The following is a 16,460-nucleotide window of genomic DNA, read 5'->3' on the forward strand; positions in this document are numbered from 1 at the left end:
AACTAACTGTTGTTCTAGGCTACAACCCTATCTCTCCTACAGTTTCTTGGTAATCTGACAGAACAGGAGTACTACTGCAATGAAGAGTGAACAAACATTGCCAGTTCTAGGTGTGCCATGGTGCCAAATATTCAAAGGGTATTTCAATGAAGTATTAGTTTAGGCTAGTTTATGCGCCCACATTAATTAGTTCTTTATTTTTTCCACTCGAAAATATTTCCATATGTTTTTCAATTGAATTGTACAGATTATAGGTGACATTAAAGGTGAAAGTTTCTGAAATAATTCACTCTTGGTATGGTTTTTTTTTTCACATGACAAAAGCCTGCCATTTAGAGATGGGCGACCACAAACAGTGAAGTTCAGTGTCCATAACGAACACCTACTGCTTGGGCATTGACACCGAACACGGACTTCACCAGGATGTCTGTGTTACTTTTCGGGTTCAGCCCCCCGAACATGTGCATGACAGTGCAGCAAACACTGCTTCTGATCGGCGGTGACATCATCACCATCCGTCTGACAGCCGTGGTTCCCACGCTGTCAAGAGCATGAGCGCGCAGCTGTGATCGGAGGTATAAAGTTTACCTCCAGTCACTGGTGTTGGCTGATGGGACAACTGCTCCCCTTAGCCGACGCCTGCTGCCGCTAGTAACAAAGAGTATTCATCAGCCGACTCCTGCGCTGTACATAAATAATTTAAAAAAACGGTGTGGGTTCCCCTGTATTTTTGATAACCAGCCAGGCAAAACCCACAGCTGGTGGTTGTAACCCTCAGCTGTCAGCATTAACAAGTTTTGTTATCAAGAATAATGGGGAGACCGCATGCTGTTTTTTAAATTATTTATTTAAATACCTAAAAATAAGGCATGGTGACCCATCTATTCTTGATAAGCAGCCTTGCTGAAGCTGACAGCTGAGGGTTGCAGCCCCCAGCTGTGAGTTTTGCCTGGCTGGTTATCAAAAATCCAGGGGAACCTACGCCGTTTTTTTTTTTTTTAAATTGTATATTTACAGGGTAGGAGCCAGCTGATGAATGCTCCCATCAGCTGCACCTGCTCTTATTATTATTAGCGGCAGCAGGTGTCGGCTGATGGGAGCAGTAGTCCCATCAGCTGACACCAGTGACCAGAGGTAAACTTTACACCTCTGATCACAGCTGCATGCTCATGCTGCCTTCTGACAGCGTGGGAACTGCGGCTGTCTGACCGTCGGTGATGATTTTATCGCCGATCAGAAGGAGTGTTTGCCGTGCTTTCATGCACATGACAGCGTGGCAAACACTGGATGTTCGGGCCCCTCATTGGGTCTAGGTTCAGGTACTGTTCTGGTACCCAAACTTTTTGTAACTTTTCGGCCGAACCCGAACATCCAGATGTCCACCCATCTCTACTGGCATTTTAACAAGGGTGTGTAGACTTTTTATATCCACTGTATCATTAGGGCCGCCACCCAGGTGTAACTATTACCTCCACATGCCCTATAACTACATCACTATCTCCTTAAAGGGGTTGTCCACTACTAGGATAGTAAGGCCGGGTTCACACTTTGCGGCGTCCCTCTGCGGGTTTATCCCGCAGCGGAATTGATAAATCTGCAGGGCAAAACCGCTGCTGTTATCCCTGCAGATTTATCGCGGTTTGTTTAGCGGTTTCCGCTGCAGGTTTACTCCTATACTATTGATGCTGCATATGCAGCAATATGCAGCATCAATAGTAATGGTAAAAATAATAAAAATTGGTTATACTCACCCTCTGATGTCCGCATCTCCTCGGCGCTGCACGCGGCGCTCCGGTTCCAAAGATGCTGTGCCGAGAAGGACCTTCGTGACGTCACGGTCATGTGACCGCGGCGTCATCACGGTCATGTGACCGCGACGTCACCACAGGTCCTGTTCGCACAGCAACTCTGACCGGACGGCCGCGGGCAGCGCTGAGAGGTGAGTATAGCATCATTTTTTATTTTAATTCTTTTTTTTTTACACTATTCATGCTTCCCAGGGCCTGGAGGAGAGTCTCCTCTCCTCCACCCCGGGTAGCAACCGCGCATTATCCGCTTACTTCCCGCATCGTGGGCACAGCCCCATGCGGGAAGTATGCGGTTCAATGCATTCCTATGGGTGCAGAATCGCAGCGATTCTGCACAAAGAAGTGACATGCTGCGGGTTTTAAACCGCTGCGTTTCTGCGCGGTTTTTCCCACAGCATGTGCACAGCGGTTTGCGGTTTCCATAGGGTTTACATGTTAATGGAAACGCTATGGAAACTGCTGCGGACCCGCAGCATCAAAATCGCCGCGGATCCGCGGTAAAAACCGCGAAGTGTGAACATGGCCTTAATGTTTGGCCTCAATAAAATAAAAAAGCCTTTACTTACCTCTTTAAACATGAACAGATGTATGGACTGCTCTTCATGCTCAATCCATAGGAAGGCAGAGACCGTGACTCCAGCGCTGACTGGGCGCCGCCAAAATACTGCTCGAGAGCTCCGCGACCGCAAGTGCTGACACCGCTAGAACAGCGCCAGGGTGGGAGGGAAGTAAAGGCTTTAATATTTTATCATATCGGGGCCAAACATTTAGTTAAAGAACTGGTTGTCCTAGTAATGGAAACCCCTTTAATATAGTGCAGTATGGGGACACCATATGGTGGCACACATAGTGACACAATTTGATTCTATATCTGAAATTCTAGAATTGTGAATGGAATATTTTTTTTAATCTGAAACCAAGTTTGCAATTGTGCAAAGCTGGAACAAAAAACATGTAAACTCCTGTGTTTTATTGTTGCATTATTTCCATCGCAACATAAGGTCTGTGTGCAAATCTTCCCCTAGATATTAGCAAATGTGCAGTTAAGAGCAGAGGAAATTACATTTCATCCTATACATTACTAATACAGAAGAAACTAATGCATAGGAAGTATGATCATTTTTATTTCTATTTCCTATACTGAAGCCATCGGCACCTGATCGCGCCAATAAGTGAAGAATGCCCCTGTACGTGAACAACCAGCTCCATCTCCTTTTCCAAAGTTAATTTTTCGATTAAAATTCAATGTGATCGTTCCCCACAGCAGAGACTTGGAGATTGTCATGAGGAGCCGGCAGATTGGTCGATTCACACAGCTGCGTGGGAAGTTCACACAGGCGGGAATCGAAAATAGCTTGTGTGAGTCAGATTGGAAGGTGATTTACATGGAACCCAGTGCTACAGGCAGTGACACACACGGGCCCATGGCAGTCAGCAGGAGAATGGCAAGCAACAAGGATAATGGATAGCAGTGAAGAAAAAACAATGTTATGTATTGGCGTAGGGAGATTCGAATAACATAACTAATAGCCTGCTCGCCAACCTAACCAGAAAGTCTCACATTTTTAGTCTCAAATTAATTCTGCATGATTTCCTCCTTTAATTAATATTGCATCTCTGGCTCCATAACTGGAGTTAATGTCATTACTACTATGTATATTGCACTAAATCAATATAGGATTTGCATGTCATATGTGTAGTGAAATGGATGAGCCGGCATGCACTGTAACATACGAATGACTATATTAACCTTGCTTGTCCTCCAGATCAGATGCGATCTTTTTAATAGGTCAGTCCAGCGGCATCCATGCTCCATCCTCTATGGGTGTGGACTGTCCAGCAAATATAAGATTCCCAGCTAGCAAAGCTTCAATGCGTAAAGTAGTGATGTAGCATCTAAGGGTATGTGTCCACGTTCAGGATTGCATCAGGATTTGGTCAGGATTTTCCATCAGTATTTGTAAGCCAAAACCAGGAGTGGAACAATTAGAGGAAAAGTATAACAGAAACATATGCTCCACTTTTGCATTTTTCACCCACTCCTGGTTTTGGCTTACAAATACTGATGAAAAATCCTGACCAAATCCTGATGCAATCCTGAACGTGGACACATACCCTAAAGGGAATCTGTCAGTAGGATCCACCCTCCTAGGCCTTCCATATGGGCATGTAGGTCATAGGAAGCAGAATAAAATGACACCTTGATATCTGCAATCCAATGTCTTACTCCAGAGAAATCCATGTTTTTCTTATATGTAAATGAGCTTTTAAGATCTATGGGCCGGACACTGATCTGAAGGAGAATCTGCATCCAGAGATTATGTTAAATGAAAGGGCGTTACCAGTGTGAGACATGTAATGACTGACTTTGCTCTGCAGTGCAACGGAAGTGAACCTTGTTTTATTACAAACATTGCCGCTGCACTTGTCAGATCGGCTTCAGGGCTGTGCCCGATTATAACTAACACAGCACAGCAGAGCGGAAACGTTTCTCATTACAATCACAACAAGCACATTTGCAGTTGACAGCGTGGCAAACACTGATTGTTTGGGCCCCTCATTCAAGTGAATGGGTTTCGGGTTCGGGTACTGTTTTGGTACCCAAACTAACCTTTTTTTTTTTAAACTGTTTGGCTGAACCTGCCGGACTTGAACATCCAGGGCTTCGCCCATCACTACTTAGGAGGGTTGATCCTACTGACAGATTTCCTTTAAGCCGAAATCACACATTTATAAAACATGGACCATGCTCAGATAACAATACCAGACCCTGACCGTTAGGGTCTCCAGATCTGACTGCCTCAGAGGCATATATAGGGCAGGAAACCCACCGGTCAGGGTCTGGTATTGCGATGCAAGCATGGTCTTTGTTTCACGGACAAGTTTATTTAACTTAATAGTACGTATAATTAAAGGGAACCTGTCACCAGAAAAAAACACTATTAACCTGCAGATATGGGGCTAACCTGCAGGGTAATAGTGTCTTTCCTGGGGACAGGTACCCTTTAACAGCTTAAAATAAACTATCAAAGTTTAATATGGCAGTAAATGTTTTCTAAGAAGGGTTGGAGAAGTATAGTTATCAAAGCCATACATAAATAATGGGGTCTCCATACATGAAGTACTAAAGGTTATTAGTAATATTTCCGGTGAGGTTTCATACCACCACATTACTAACCATCGGAGATAGTTCCGTTCCACTTTATTTCAGCATTTGTGGAGAGAAGATCCTTATTCTCACCATCCATTAAAGTGGGCATCACACCAACCTAGATTAATTTGCCACTTGGCAGCGAAATGTAATAGCAGTAAAGTAGACGGCATTTTAAACAATCTCATCCACTTTTCGGCACAGAAATTGATCTTTGGTGTGGATTTCTAAATCTGCAGCATATCCATTTCTGTTGCAGTAAGAGCAAAGATTTATTGCAATAGTTTTTTTTTTCAATAGGAAGTGAAAATCTACAAATGAATCCATGTGAGGCCAAATTTGCTGCAGTTCTACCTGCTAAACTGCAGCAAAATCGGCAAGTGTGGGAAAAAAACAAGCCTCCTTCCTCTCCCCCGTATTCTAACTTTCCCAGGCTTCTTCCACACATGGTGAGGCTTTCCTGGCATGAGCTCTGCAGAAGCTTCATATTTGTCTAACTGTAACCTCTAGACCTGGATGGGCAGGGGTCAGCGGGAACCAAGAAAGCTTTGGCTTGTGTGGATATAGGTTTTTGACAAATGTCACCGGTTTCTGGGTGAGATTTGCTGCAGGTCGGACCAATGTGAGCCTTAAGAGGTTATTCGGGTTGGAAGAAGCTGCTAGCTGATAATTTCTAGATCGGTGGGGGTCCAACTGCTGGAAGTCCCACCGATGGTCAGAACATGGCACTTTTATCACCATTAGAATGGAATGGCAATGTGCATGCTGAACCGCCCGACTACTAGCGCTGTACCCTGTGAGACTTATGGAGTGGCGGCGCACCATGCACACTGCCAGTCCATTCTAAAGTGGCCAATCCATGCAGGTGCCATCAGTCAGAACCCAATAATCTAGATGTTATCACCAGTGGTTAGCACTGTAGCCGTGAATCACTGGGGTCCTGGGTTCAAACCAAGGACAAAATCCCCATGTTTGTGTGGGTTTCCTCCCACATGCCATAGACATACTGATAGGGAATGTGGATCGTGAGCTTCAATGGGGACAGAGAGGTCTGCAAAGCGTACATAAATAATACTATTGACAGGTGAGAACTTCTTCCAACCAAACTTTTTATAACAGGAAATCAGTTATATGCCCCATTTTTGTACAGACCGCTAGAAATCCCATACAAACAACGGTGAGGCATTAGCACCAGTCCTTCAGAATCACCCGTAAATCTTTCCTGAAGCTCTTAATGTGTTAAGGCGAGCTTTGACGTCCATTATTGTGCTGCAACGGATGACCTCATGCAATACTGCAGGCGAGGAACGACTAATGTCCAGAAATATGACTAATGTCCAGAAATATGACCCAAGCGGTGCAAAGACACAGAGGCTAATGTGCAATGCAGCAAATGGAACTGGAGAAGAGCAGCCATAAATCACAGGTACGTTCTGGACACAGAGCGGTGTCCTCAGCAACAATTTACACCGGGCTTAATAGTTATATCTTATTTTAAGAGTGTATTTCAGCAAACAGGTTATAAAATAAATACATTTTAGATGCCCAAACTACAGGGGCCCTCTGCTCTTACTTCCATAGACACTTGTATGGGATGGCAGAGCACACTGGTGATCCCTTACAACTCTTCCCCTCCATGATAATGTTAGTGGGAAGGGATGGAGGATTAACCACTAATCCAAAAAACACCAAAAAATGTATCATGGTTTCTACAGTAATGGCTGGAATATCAGTTTAAATCTAAATAATCGCTTTTTGGAGCTTCACTCATTTCTGCTGGATCAGACACTGGGCGAGAAGAGAAAATACTGCATGTCGTGGCGCTCCTGCATGCTGTGGTGCTGCATCTGTAAGGCTACGTTCACGTTTGCGTTGTGCGCCGCAGCGTCGGCGCCGCAACGCACACAAAAACGCAGCAAAACGCATGCACAACGCTGCGTTTTGCGCCGCATGCGTCCTTTTTTTCATTGATTTTGGACGCAGCAAAAATGCAACTTGCTGCGTCCTCTGCGCCCGGACGCGTGCGCCGCAGTGACGCATGCGGCGCAAAACGCAAGTACAATACCTGTATGAGCAGGATTCAGAAAAGGAATGTCCATGTGGACACGTTGGACAGAACGGCTCCTGTGCGCACAGCTCAAAAAAAAATACATATGACCAGGTTTTAAATACATCAGATAGGGATTACATTCATTAGTTAGGACTGCTGTGATATGGGTATACCTTGGCGATTGGTACAGCGGCTTAATATACATTTTTTGCAAAAAACGTATCAACCAAATACCCTGTTTTTTCCATCTTTTTACTAGCACTTGCTGTCCACTGTGATTTTTTTGCAACAGAGTGGTTTTGGTTTTACTGTGCTTTTTTGTGTTTTCAAGTCTCTTGGTGGTGTGAACATGTCTTTACTGGCTTGTTCACTGTGCGCGCAGCTCATGTGTTCTGGTTCTACATAATTGTTTTCTTGTTTCTACAAGACTGGGGAGGCCTCCACCCCTCTTTTTTTGAGCTGTGCGCAAAGGAGCCGTTCTGTCCAACGTGTCCACATGGACATTCCTTTTCTGAATCCTGCTCATACAGGTATTGTACATATGACCAGGTTTTAAATACATCAGATAGGGATTACATTCATTAGTTAGGACTGCTGTGATATGGGTATACCTTGGCGATTGGTACAGCGGCTTAATATACATTTTTTGCAAAAAACGTATCAACCAAATACCCTGTTTTTTCCATCTTTTTACTAGCACTTGCTGTCCACTGTGATTTTTTTGCAACAGAGTGGTTTTGGTTTTACTGTGCTTTTTTGTGTTTTCATTCCACACACCAGCATACAGCACATCTACCATTCCGCACACCAGTATACAGAACATCTACCATTCCACACACAGCATACAGAACATCTACCATTCCGCACACCAGTATACAGAAAATCTACCATTCCACACACAGCATACAGCACATCTACCATTCCACACACAGCATACAGAACATCTACCATTCCACACACCATATACCGCACATCTACCATTCCACACACCAGTATACAGAACATCTACCATTCCGCACACCAGCATACAGCACATCTACCATTCCACACACCAGCATACAGCACATCTACCATTCCGCACACCAGTATACAGAACATCTACCATTCCACACACAGCATACAGCACATCTACCATTCCGCACACCAGTATACAGAAAATCTACCATTCCACACACAGCATACAGCACATCTACCATTCCACACACAGCATACAGAACATCTACCATTCCACACACCAGCATACAGAACATCTACCATTCCACACACCAGTATACAGCACATCTACCATTCCGCACACCAGCATACAGCACATCTACCATTCCACACACCAGCATACAGAACATCTACCATTCCGCACACCAGTATACAGAAAATCTACCATTCCACACACCAGTATACAGCACATCTACCATTCCGCACACCAGCATACAGCACATCTACCATTCCACACACCAGCATACAGCACATCTACCATTCCGCACACCAGTATACAGCACATCTACCATTCTGCACACCAGCATACAGCACATCTACCATTCCGCACACCAGTATACAGCACATCTACCATTCCACACACCAGCATACAGAACATCTACCATTCCACACACCAGTATACAGCACATCTACCATTCCACACACAGCATACAGAACATCTACCATTCCGCACACCAGTATACAGCACATCTACCATTCTGCACACCAGCATACAGAACATCTACCATTCCGCACACCAGTATACAGCACATCTACCATTCCGCACACCAGTATACAGCACATCTACCATTCCGCACACCAGCATACAGCACATCTACCATTCCATACACCAGTATACAGCACATCTACCATTCAGCACACCAGTATACAGCACATCTACCATTCCGCACACCAGTATACAGCACATCTACCATTCTGCACACCAGCATACAGCACATCTACCATTCCGCACACCAGTATACAGCACATCTACCATTCCGCACACCAGTATACAGCACATCTACCATGCCACACACCAGTATACAGCACATCTATCATTCCGCACACCAGCATACAGCACATCTACCATTCCGCACACCAGTATACCGCACATCTATCATTCCGCACACCAGAATACAGCACATCTACCATTCCATACACCAGCATACAGCACATCTACCATTCCGCACACCAGTATACAGCACATCTATCATTCCGCACACCAGAATACAGCACATCTACCATTCCATACACCAGTATACAGCACATCTACCATTCCGCACACCAGTATACAGCACATCTACCATTCCGCACACCAGTATACAGCACATCTACCATTCCATACACCAGTATACAGCACATCTACCATTCCATACACCAGCATACAGCACATCTACCATTCCGCACACCAGTATACAGCACATCTACCATTCCATACACCAGTGCGCTCACAGCTGGCAGTCTAATACAGTGACACCTTCTCATGGAATTCTCCAGTTCTAAAAATAAAGGATTACAAGGGAGCGCTCCATTTTTTTTATGGCTTGATACTATTTCCACATACTGTATAACTGATGTAAGATGGATCCTCCCATTTCTAGGAGCAGCAGGTATCTTGGCTCGTGCTCCAGCACCGCTGCCTCTCCCGTCCTCCCACACTCTGGATGCATTCATTACAGCTTCTGCATTGCAACAAATGGAACATGCCGGACAGCTCAGAAATGAAGCAGATGGGCATGTCGCCCCATCATCTGTGCTGTTGTTATTTGTATTAAGATCAAGTCCATCATTTTATTACAGCCAGTGAATCCCTCTGTAGCCTGTGCTCCCTGCTGGCTGCTGCCAGTACTGCAGTCATGTAAAGACTCTCAGCAGGGGGCTTTATTTCATGGCTCCGTTATATCCATTATTTTTATACTGGGATGCACAGAATATAAATATATATAGCGCCTACCGCCAAATGGTGAGAAAACACTTAATAACTACAAAGAGACAGAATGGCCATAAGGATGAATACATGCATCATTTATTTGATGTGATAAAGAATTAACTACCTTGTTATGGAATTGGCCTTACATAGTATTGGAGTAATAAAATTGCAAATCCCACTGAATGCAGGGACTGCGGTGTGTAACAGCAATCTCTGTACAACGCTGCGGAATATGTCGGCGCTATATAAACAGGTAATAGAGAAGTCGTGCATGCAGTGGATTAAAGGCAGGGCAGCGCAGATCTGGTACTGCACCTTTGCAGCGTGCCAGATGCATCACACAGGGTTTTTCCATAACAGTACTGGATTGAATAAGGAAAGGATGGAGACATACCTTTAATCTCTGCAATGGGAATGTTATCTCCTGCAGGCTGGGAAGCCCATGTTATCTCCTCCTGGATGCTGGCTCTGGAGCAGAAGCCCTGCCCATCTCACTGTACAGCTGGCAAACAAAAGGCAGTGACAGTGATCTGTGCCTGCCCTCCCTCCACCACACCCACCCACCCACCACAATAGCCCAGGGAATATCCCCAGCTGCACTGCACAAATGGGCTAGGGAGGCTCTTTACACTCCACGGGGCGCGCATTGTCAATCACCGTCAGGTTGGCAGTGAGCGGGTTAAACGCATATTATGAAAACAAATTATTTCCAATTTTCATGAAGGAAAGAGCGAGGCTGTATAATGTATGCACCCAGCAATTTACCGAGGATCCCAATCAAGTTCATTATATGGGGAAGATAGGACATGAGACTATGGAGCCGAACGACTCAATGTCAGAATAGTGCGACCATGGAGAGTCAATGCCGAATATTCTAATTTACGCAAGGAACCTGCAGAAATGTGTGTGATGCAGAGACAACCCCATCCACACGTAGGGAAAACGATCATTTGTCAGTAGCCGAAAAATATAGCCTTCAAGATGGTGCGCCACATGGTGTCAGTGGGTCGGAAAAGGACTTTTCTGTCTACCTGTAGCTCCCACCCCAAGACTAGCATTATATGAGCGAAGGTTAGTAAATAGCATTTTTTAAGACACTTTTCTTTCTTTTTTAAATCTTGTGACTCCTTCTTTTACATTTTTTTGTGCCAAATTCTTCAATATGGTGCAAGTGATTCCTGACTATTGCACAAAATAAAAATAATGCTTTTTATCTTGAGCCCATTATACACCTATGCTAACATTTGAGCAAAAATGTCTGCCTAAGGCCCCTTTCACACATCAGTTTTTTGCCGTCAGGCTCAGTCCGGCAAATTTTGAAAAAAATGGATCCAGCGAATGATGCCGCCGGATCTGTTTCTTTCTCATAGGCTTGTATTAGCGACAGATGGCCTCAAATTTCATCTGTCGTTCGCCTGATCCGTTGAAAATTGTTTATCCGGCGGCGGGAAAAAAAACGGACAAAGTTATGTTTTTTTTCTCTGGGGAAAAACCGGACAGCGCTGGATCCAGCGTTTGCTAGAATGGAAGCCTTTGGTTGCCGGATCCGTCACATTCCGTTTTTCTAACTGCGCATGCTCAGATACAATTGTCCAGCCCCCAATTAGGAAAATGATATAAAGCCTGCCAGGTAGGGCTTCACTCATCCATTTACCAGCCAGCAAGCAAGACACAGACCTGCCACCAGAGCTTAAACCTGCCCCAGGCCAGCCACAGCCTACCAGGCCAGCAGCCAGCCACAGCATGTCTTCTTCTGGGAGCCCTCCCCCGTGTGGTCAGCGCTTTGAGGTAAATAAATGTTCTGGTTTTTTTGGTGATGTTCACATATATATACACTCACTGGCCACTTTATTAGGTACACCTGTCCAACTTCTTGTTAACACTTAATTTCTAATCAGCCAATCACATGGCGGCAACTCAGTGCATTTAGGCATGTAGACATGGTCAAGACAATCTCCTGCAGTTCAAACCGAGCATCAGTATGCGGAAGAAAGGTGATTTGAGTGCCTTTGAACGTGGCATGGTTGTTGGTGCCAGAAGGGCTGGTCTGAGTATTTCAGAAACTGCTGATCTACTGGGATTTTCACGCACAACCATCTCTAGGATTTACAGAGAATGGTCCGAAAAAGAAAAAAAATCCAGTGAGCGGCAGTTCTGTGGGCGGAAATGCCTTGTTGATGCCAGAGGTCAGAGGAGAATGGGCAGACTGGTTCGAGCTGATAGAAAGGCAACAGTGACTCAAATCGCCACCCGTTACAACCAAGGTAGACCTAAGAGCATCTCTGAACGCACAGTGCGTCGAACTTTGAGGCAGATGGGCTACAGCAGCAGAAGACCACACCGGGTACCACTCCTTTCAGCTAAGAACAGGAAACTGAGGCTACAATTTGCACAAGCTCATCGAAATTGGACAGTAGAAGATTGGAAAAACGTTGCTTGGTCTGATGAGTCTCGATTTCTGCTGCGACATTCGGATGGTAGGGTCAGAATTTGGCGTAAACAACATGAAAGCATGGATCCATCCTGCCTTGTATGGAGCATCTTTGGGATGTGCAGCCGACAAATCTGCGGCAACTGTGTGATGCCATCATGTCAATATGGACCAAAATCTCTGAGGAATGCTTCCAGCACCTTGTTGAATCTATGCCACGAAGAATTGAGGCAGTTCTGAAGGCAAAAGGGGGTCCAACCCGTTACTAGCATGGTGTACCTAATAAAGTGGCCGGTGAGTGTGTATATATATATATATATATATATATATATATATATATATATATATATATATATATAATTTTTGTATAACAGGAAGCTGCAGCATCAGAGGTGCTTCCAGAAGGAGACAGACAGGGTGGAGAAATACCCGGAGCGGGCTCGCAATTGGTAAGACATCACAGAACACACAACACATAAGCCTACATCCAAGTACATAATTTTTTTTTTTGTCTTCCGATTCTGGGGCTTGTTCTAGAGGTCCTCAAAACACCTCCCAGGGTCGTAGGTGTGAGCGTCAGGGCGGCCGCCATCGACCAAGTACCTTTTTTATTTATTTTTATTTTTCCACTTCATGTTGAGGATTTCAGTGTAATGTTTTCTTTTTTGTCTTTTTTAACAGGCTTCACAGCGTGCTCCCGACTCTGACGGTGAGAAGGCCGGTCTAGATATCGACCTCCTCATCGATCTAGTCCGAGAGCGGAAGCCGCTGTGGAATATGGGGGACCGCCGCCACGCTCATCTTGGTGTGACCCGTCGGCTCTGGGAGGAAGCATGCCACGAAGTTGTGGACCACTGGGAGGACCTTGATGTTCGGGCCCAGAATCAAGCGCGGAAGTATTCACAGTTCAGTTATGTTGCTGGATGTAATGTGTTGTATACTAACCAATTTGTGTTTTCACTTTACAGGGGAAAGAGTTATCAAGCGGTGGCGGTCACTCAGGGATCGCTTCAAGAAGGAGTTCAACAAGGAGATGTAGGCCGCGAGTGGATCGGGAGGACGCAGGAGCAAATACAAATATTCTCAAGCCCTGTCGTTTCTCTGGTCGACTATGGTTAGCAGAATGTAAATATTCACCACCCCATTTACTAAGTAAAACTTTTTACATGTGTAACACTTTTTGGGGGTTTCAGAAAGGGCCAAGCAATAACAATATATTACTTACATTTATTTTTCTTTGTTCCACAGCACAGTCTGCAGCACTCGGGAGCCTGCAGAGTTGAACCCTTCTGAAGAGATCCCCCAGGAGTCCGCCACCGGGGGCCACTTTGACAGACCTTACACATCTGAACCTTCCCAGCCTTCCCTCACATCTGATACCTCGGTCAGCGCTGAGCATCGTGACAGACTGCGTTACATGAAGCTGCTGGTGAAGATATAGCTTTTCCTTTACCCCATCCCTGTCACTGCTGACACCTCTAGAACACCTGTGGGTTCTGGGTGGCAGCGCCAGAAGGGTCAGGAATAGAGCTATGCACCCGAATTCTTGCCTGTGAATGCAGCCTTCCAGAACTGTCTCAAACTGTTGTCGGAGCAAATAACTGCAGGATTTAACCTCCTCAACAACAGTATTCTTGAGTTACACACACGTCTGGATAGGATACATTCAGATGCAAGTAAATCTCCTGACCAGCAGATGCATGTAATGCAAGCCTGCCAGTTTGCCCTAGTGCATGTTAGCTCCCAAACCCCTCCCCCCGCATCGGTAGTTCCTCCCGCACCTGCCCCCCTCCAGCCACTGTCCCTCCTCCCCCTTCTACACAATACCAGCTTCCTGCCCCATACCAGCTTCCTGCCCCATACCAGCTTCCTGCTCCATACCAGCATCCTGCCCTGTACCAGTTCTCAACCACATCATCTGTGCCTCCACTCACTGCCCAACCTCTACTCCCTGCCCACTACCACCAGTTTCCTTCCACACCCATCATGCCCCAAACACAACCCTCTTCTCCACCACCACCTCTTCTGCCTCCCAATCCCTCTACTCCACCCCTCAAACCTTCCAAATTCCCATCCCTACTCCCAGTTTTATGTCCACTCATTCTCTTTCTTTCTCCACCCCTTCACCTTCTGGTTTACCTTCTGAGCCATCACCACCACAATCCTCTCTCCACACTCCCTCTGTCAAAGCGGTCCAATCTGACAGCCCCTCCAGTATTAAATCCACCCCACACTACCTAAATTTATAAATGTTGTATGAAAGTTGCAAATAAAAAAATATTTTTTTTGTTTAACCCCTTTACCCCCAAGGGTGGTTTGCACGTTAATGACCGGGCCAATTTTTACAATTCTGACCACTGTCCCTTTATGAGGTTATAACTCTGGAACGCTTCAACGGATCTTGGCGATTCTGACATTGTTTTCTCGTGACATATTGTACTTCATGATAGTGGTAAAATTTATTCGATATAACTTGCGTTTATGTGTGAAAAAAACCGAAATTTGGTGAAAATTTCACAATTTTCCAACTTTGAATTTTTATGCCCTTAAATCACAGAGATATGTCACACAAAATACTTAATAGGTAACATTTCCCACATGTCTACTTTACATCAGCACAATTTAGGAACCAAAATTTTTTTTGTTAGAGAGTTATAAGGGTTAAAAGTTGACCAGCAATTTCTCATTTTTACAACACCATTTTTTTTTTTAGGGACCACATCTCATTTGAAGTCATTTTGAGGGGTCTATATGATAGAAAATACCCAAGTGTGACACCATTCTAAAAACTGCACCCCTCAAGGTGCTCAAAACCACATTCAAGAAGTTTATTAACCCTTTAGGTGTTTCACAGGAATTTTTGGAATGTTTAAATAAAAATTAACATTTCACTTTTTTTTTACACAAAATTTATTTCGGCTCCAATTTGTTTTATTTTACCCAGGATAACAGGAGAAAATGGACCCCAAAAGTTGTTGTACAATTTGTGCTGAGTATGCTGATACCCCATATGTGGGGGTAAACCACTGTTTGGGCGCATGGCAGAGCTCGGAAGGGAGGAGCGCCATTTGACTTTTCAATGCAAAATTGACTGGAATTAAGATGGGACACCATGTTGCGTTTGGAGAGCCCCTAAAGTGCCTAAACATTGAAATCCCCCACAAGTGACACCATTTTGGAAAGTAGACCCCTTAAGGAACTTATCTAGATGTGTGGTGAGCACTTTGACCCAACAAGTGCTTCACAGAAGTTTACAATGCAGAGCCGTAAAAATAAAAAATCATTTTTTCACAAAAATGATCTTTTCGCCCCCAATTTTTTATTTTCCCAAGGGTAAGAGAAGAAATTGGACCCCAAAAGTTGTTGTGCAATTTGTCCTGAGTACGCTGATACCCGATATGTGGGGGTAAACGACTGTTTGGGCGCATGGCAGAGCTCGGAAGGGAAGGAGCGCCGTTTGACTGTTCAATGCAAAATTGACTGGAATTGAGATGGGACACCATGTCGCGTTTGGAGAGCCCCTGATATGCCTAAACATTAAACCCCCCCACAAGTGACACCATTTTGGAAAGTAGACCCCCTAAGGAACTTATCTAGATGTGTTTTGAGAGCTTTGATCCCCCAAGTGTTTCACTACAGTTTATAACGCAGAGCCGTGAAAAAAAAAAAATATTTTTTTTTTCCACAAAAATTATTTTTTAGCCCCCAATTTTGTATTTTCCCAAGGGTAACAGGAGAAATTGGACCCCAAAAGTTGTTGTCCAATTTGTCCTGAGTATGCTGATACCCCATATGTGGGGGGGAACCACTGTTTAGGCGCATGGCAGAGCTCGGAAGGAATGGAGCGCCATTTGGAATGCAGACTTAGATGGATTGGTCTGCAGGCGTCACGTTGCATTTGCAGAGCCCCTGATGTACCCAAACAGTAGAAACCCCCAAAAGTGACCCCATATTGGAAACTAGACCTCCCAAGGAACTTATCTAGATGTGTTGTGAGAACTTTGAATCCCCCCAAGTGTTTCACTACAGTTTACAACGCAGAGCCGTGAAAATAAAAAATCTTTTTTTTCCCCACAAAAATGATTTTTAGCCCCCCAAATTTATATTTTCCCAAGGGT

At 44.8% G+C, this 16,460-nt stretch overlaps 1 protein-coding gene across 3 annotated transcripts in view; it reads right to left on the reverse strand.

Moving 5' to 3' along the window:
* The window catches only part of ADD2 (adducin 2), a 157,538-nt gene extending 147,095 nt beyond the window's left edge, over positions 1 to 10,443 (reverse strand). For all 3 annotated transcript variants that reach the window (XM_077263098.1, XM_077263096.1, XM_077263099.1), the window contains exon 1: positions 10,306 to 10,443. The gene's annotated coding sequence lies outside the window, so the exon portion shown is untranslated. The remainder of the gene's footprint in view (positions 1 to 10,305) is intronic.
* Between the last annotated feature and the right edge of the window lie 6,017 nt (positions 10,444 to 16,460).

The sequence above is a fragment of the Ranitomeya variabilis genome, chromosome 5 (assembly GCF_051348905.1).
Source record: "Ranitomeya variabilis isolate aRanVar5 chromosome 5, aRanVar5.hap1, whole genome shotgun sequence".
NCBI lineage: Eukaryota > Metazoa > Chordata > Amphibia > Anura > Dendrobatidae > Ranitomeya > Ranitomeya variabilis.